A 5,584-nucleotide genomic window follows, 5' to 3' on the forward strand; every position below is an offset into this window, starting at 1 on the left:
TAGCCTGGCTAGAGATTATTGGATACCAAATGATACATGGGATCAGGGGATTCCCATCCAATTACCCTTTTTCTAAGTGCATACGCATGTTTCATGATTATTAATATTGAATACATATGAATATTGAATCATAAGCTCATAAATTCACGTAACCAGAAAATAACAAATTGATAGAAGCTATTGATTAAAGGTATGGCCAACCAATTCAATTAGTGATACGATGAGAGGATTGATATGTCGTATTTTATACTCATTTTCCACGTTAAAAGTAGTTGATTTAGCATGTTTTAATGAGTCATTTTTGTATACAATTGGTACGTTTATGGTATTTGTTAGTGTTTCATGTTACTGACAGGTATTTAAGCATATTTATTAAGAAAACGACATTTTAATAAGTGCTTATGGATGATTGCCGAAGCATTTGGATGAAGATCGCAAAAAGTCAACAAAAGTCAAAGCTGGAATCAAGAAGAGCTAAAACAAAAAGGTATAGTTGTGCAGCAGCACTCCCAGTTCTTTGCCAGCGAAAGTCAACAGCGGTCAAGGCAAGCTGCCCCACAGCTTATGACGAATCTGCACAAGAATTTTTGGAAACATATAAATAGCATGCTTAATTATTCCAAAACCTTATTCCACTTTTCCCAGCCATTTTTGGAGATCAAAAAGGAGATTTTTCATCAGTTCTTTCACCTTTGAAGATCAATATTACGATTGGATTTATTTCGTTCATTGCTTCCAATTTCTTTCATTCGGTACAATGAATTCTTCATATTTGATTTGTTATTCTTATTTCAATATGAGTGGCTAATCGCCTTTTCATCCATCTTGATGGAGTGAGACGATATGTAAGATTGCACACTTTTCAATAATTCAATGTTGATTACATTTAACGTTACATCGTGATCTTAATATATTTGTTCCTTGTTATTTATCTTGAATCGGTTGGTGATCTATATGTATCTTTAATGGTAATTATTGTTCGCATATATTTTATTTCAGTTGTTTGGGTACAAACGCGTTGGATCTATGACGGGTACGGTAGATAATCATTCAATGATAATAGGAATAAATGTGTTAACGGTTGGGTACAATCGGTAGATGTAATTGTTATTTAAATAACCAAAACCATTGTTGAATTAGTTAAGTTATAAAAGATGTCTCGGGGTACCGGTCTTTGTAATGGAACTAGTTTATACAAGAGAGTCAAAAGATGTTATTAACTTGACGGGTACGGGGTTGGTGCATAATTTGAGTCTCAGTTATTTAATCAATTAAAATGAATTTGAACTTCATTTAACGTGCAATCCGAACATGTTGTTGAGCGAAATCAAAATGGGTGACTTTTAAATTATTGTTTAATGCAACAAATCCTTTTCTTTGCGATTAATCCTGAGGGATTACTAACTCTTTCACTAACTTTTGCAATGTGGCAACTCAGCCACAAAACCCCCCTATTTCTTGAATTACTTTATTTTTACAATTGCTTACAAAAGTCCCTGTGAACGATCTCGGATTACCAGTTTTTACTATACTGCATGCGATCAGGTACACTGCCTATGAGTGTGTAGTAGTCAGTCTTTTGGTAATTCGTGTTTATAAATTTATTACTCGATTTCACACATCAAGGATTTATGAGGTATGTCAATACGAAAGAGATAAACATATTCGAGCTTTGATTGTGTATATGGCCATATGAAAGAAAAGGTTGAAAGAGAGATATAAACATATATCGTAAGACGTGAATTTAAATAAGAGGTATATCGATCAGTAATTATTATGCTAAAAGCTTGCAGCTTGTATCTAAACGTAGCAAATCAAGTGTATCTAAAAGCTTGAAGCTCTTTCTAACAAACAAAGCTTTTAATTGAGTATGAGTTTTTTCTTAAAAGCTTGAAGCTTCTAAAAACTACTTGCCAAACATATTTATGAAGACCAACTCATACCATCATAGGCTTAATATATTACTCGTATTTTTTATATCATGATGACATGTTTTGTAATTGACAAATTCATGTATCTATATTATATTATAAAAAATAGCATTTTATTTTTAGAAGTGTTGAAATATATGTAATATTTTCGGTTAGTACCCCTTAAAATAATTCAACATACACTACTCACTTAACATTAATGATTAAATTACGCTATCAATCATTTATCTATTAAAATATCTTCATTAACTATTTATATCAATTATCAACACCACTCGACGTCTCACCACCACAACGCTGTCGCCTTGACCACCGTCGCGCGGGTAATATGCTAGTGTATTTTGATCAAAATATTGACAATATTTGTAACCATTGAGATACATATATTGTATCATTATTTTTCTCCATATATTATCATTCCGGTACCATAGACCATAGTATTAACGGTTGGTACCATATACTCTATTTTTGTCCATATATTATCATTCCGGTATCATAGACCATTGTATTAACGGTTGGTAGATATTTAAAAGTGAATGACAAAGGTGAAGCCAATAAAAGGTTACCATGGATGCGTAAATGGCAAAAAGTAAATATGGGTATCTGATTTCATTTACCGACTCTTTTTAAAAAAGGAAAAGATCATATCCTCTTCTTAAAGATCACTTTTTGTCCCTGAAGTTGGCAGCTTTTGTATTTTTCATCCCTAACGGTTAAAAATTACAATTTTAACCTTAAAGTTGGCAACATTTGTCCTTCCCCTAGACGACGTTCGTTTTTTGCCGCTAAAGAATTAGAAGAAAAAGATAAGAGTTTTTGCAATTTTCGTCGCTAAACATGTCACGTTTTTCACCTTTAGTCCCTCAGGTGTGACAAGAAAATGACATTAATACCCTCACATGTTTCGCAATGTTACGCCTGTTTTTTTTATAAATAATATATATTCGATAACTACATATATATTTGACCACACCGATATACCAATTTATTTCAAAACGACCATATGGAAAAATTATAAATTTCGGCATGCCCCCATCGTAATGTCGACAATCAATACCTGTTAGTTTTCAATCAAAACAATCTATTTATAAACAACCAAATTACTTGACATGACTTAGCTTAACGACCCCATTACCAACTTAAAGAAAATAACATATTTAGGTACAAAATATGGGCTAGTAATGTAACAAGCATAATGTACTCGGCTATAATTTAAAGATAACACTTGCATAAACCTTCGGCAAGTGTTCATCTACTCCTGATTGTTACCCGTGTCGTCCTATCCAATTGCTCATCATTAAACGCTAAATCTATAAGCACCTACAACATTATAATTGAAGGAATAAGCACATCGCTTAGTGAATATATAGAAAGTAAACATATTAACTTTCTGCATTATATAAACTGCGTGTATTTCGTACGGCGTAAGATAAACTGCATGATAGTCCGCAACTATAATCTGCCAGCTATTCAGTTATATGGACCAGACTACACGTATATAGTCAACCTCCATATAATCAACTTTGACTATGTCTGCTAAAATAGATTCATTGTAACAAACTATAAGAAAGCAAATAATACAACTTTTTGCATCAAGGATTAACTGCTTTTACATCGTCAAACCGCATATATCCACAAAATATGCACATTAGGCTGATGTATTCAAATTAACAATACACAATCACATAACACATAAAGCATGTGTGATTTTACATAACATACACACTTACACAACAAAACATCTACATACACATAACATGACTAACACAATTTTAAGATCACATAACAATTAAAGCACGTGTGGTTGAATAACATACACACTTCACAACAAAACATCGAGGTAACACATTGTTAACCCAACAAGCAACATGGCTATCAACAATCTAACCTCCTTAGCATTTTAGCTCACAAATAAGTCGATTTAGCGCTACAATCATACCTCAATATACAACATCAACTGCCTAGATTTTGCCTTTGTCATGATCATTATCTAACGCCAATAACAAGGTTTAACTGCAAATACTGGCTATTAATGTTCAGACTGCTTAATTATCAAATGAGAAATCTCATTGCTATGACTTATTCATCTTCATAATTTTAACAAAAACCATATCACATAACTAAACAAGACTGCACAACTACAACTATATTAGTGCCAACTGCATTATTACATGAAACCGATCACACATATATAACCGAATTCCATATAATTCAATGTTACGGCTCAATTCTGCATAATTTAATTAATAACAACAATTCCACATATATTTCCAACAATTAGAACAACTAAATAAATATGGCATTATATAACTATATGATCATATGAGATCTCTTACGCACAAGTAATCTGCTATAATATAATCAACATGCTAGTTTAAATCCTATATACTCACATGTGGTCCTGCTACAACATACACTTGTATTCCTCAAAATCCTTGGTTACCTATAAACCAAATCCATATAAATTATCAATATTAAGACATATCGACTTTTTTAATTTTTCTTTGCCCAATACTTCCCAAGCCAATTATTTTAACTTCCTTGTCATTATTTCATCATTACCTTACAAAATCATAGCTTTTCTTAAACTTCTTATGTCACGTTACATGACACAAAAACTATCTCCAAATCTTACCAAATTTCAATATATGTTTTCATAGCTGAGCCCGGATACTAAGAAATTAATATGGACCCAAACAACCACCTTTTTTTGACCTAACGTATTTTTATACAACTAATAATAAAACTAGAAAACTAAAAAATAATACCTTAAAAAGATAATAATCAAAACCTATAATCGTTTAGGAATGATTTGGTATATCTCGTTTGGCTTGAAACCCACTGTTCCTCCTCTTTTTCTTCTCTTCTTTTTCTTCTCTTTCTTCCTTCATGCCGACTCCCCTTTCTCGTTCTCTCTATTCTGGCCGACTTTACTCTTTCTTTTCTATTTAAAAATGATCATTAGATCATTACTTAATATAGTATATATGGATTTTATTTCCAATTTTCACTTTAGCCCCTCTTTGAAATTTTCTAACATTTTTAGTCCCTTTAGTAACATTACTTAAAACTTTAGGTCCGATATTTGATTTATACGGCTTTTTAGATAATTTGACATCTATTCATTTGATATATATTAATTTTAGTAGTATAAATAGTACTGCTAAATTTGGGGTGTTACACGCAAGTTCGTACGTTAATGGCAAAAAACGAACGCCGTCTAGGGGAGGACGATTGCAAAATGTTTCCAAATTTAAGGTTGAAATTGTAATTTTTAAACGGTAGGGACGAAAAGTGCAAAAGCTGCCAATTAACTTTAGAGACGAGAAGTGTAATTACCCTAATATCATATATACCCAATTTAAACCTTAAAACTACCAAATTTATCTATTTTATTAATAAAAACTCATTAAAATCACATTCAGTATTAAATTTTATCATGATAAGCTAGATCAGTATTTGAATGAACCTTCTCTTGATTGAAAACTAAAAATTGACATCTTAAAGTTTTGAATGGATAATGAATAGAGGTTTTCTACAATGAGCTTTCGTGGTTTGAGATACATTGAGCAGCTCAATCACTATATTCGTTTTCCGGTCATCTTTCAACATTTGAGGTAAAATTTTTAACAAATATTGAAACTCAGTGCTGT

At 31.8% G+C, this 5,584-nt stretch overlaps 1 long non-coding RNA gene across 1 annotated transcript; it reads right to left on the reverse strand.

Moving 5' to 3' along the window:
• Nucleotides 1-3,045: 3,045 nt before the first annotated feature.
• On the reverse strand, nt 3,046-4,850 carry LOC122590464. Its single transcript, XR_006322514.1, has 3 exons — nt 4,700-4,850; nt 4,325-4,374; nt 3,046-3,251 (listed from the first exon to the last, which is right to left on the reverse strand). It is a non-coding gene; the product is annotated as an uncharacterized LOC122590464 (long non-coding RNA).
• Nucleotides 4,851-5,584: the final 734 nt, after the last annotated feature.

The sequence above is a fragment of the Erigeron canadensis genome, chromosome 3 (genome assembly GCF_010389155.1).
Source record: "Erigeron canadensis isolate Cc75 chromosome 3, C_canadensis_v1, whole genome shotgun sequence".
Classification (NCBI taxonomy): Eukaryota; Viridiplantae; Streptophyta; class Magnoliopsida; order Asterales; family Asteraceae; genus Erigeron; species Erigeron canadensis.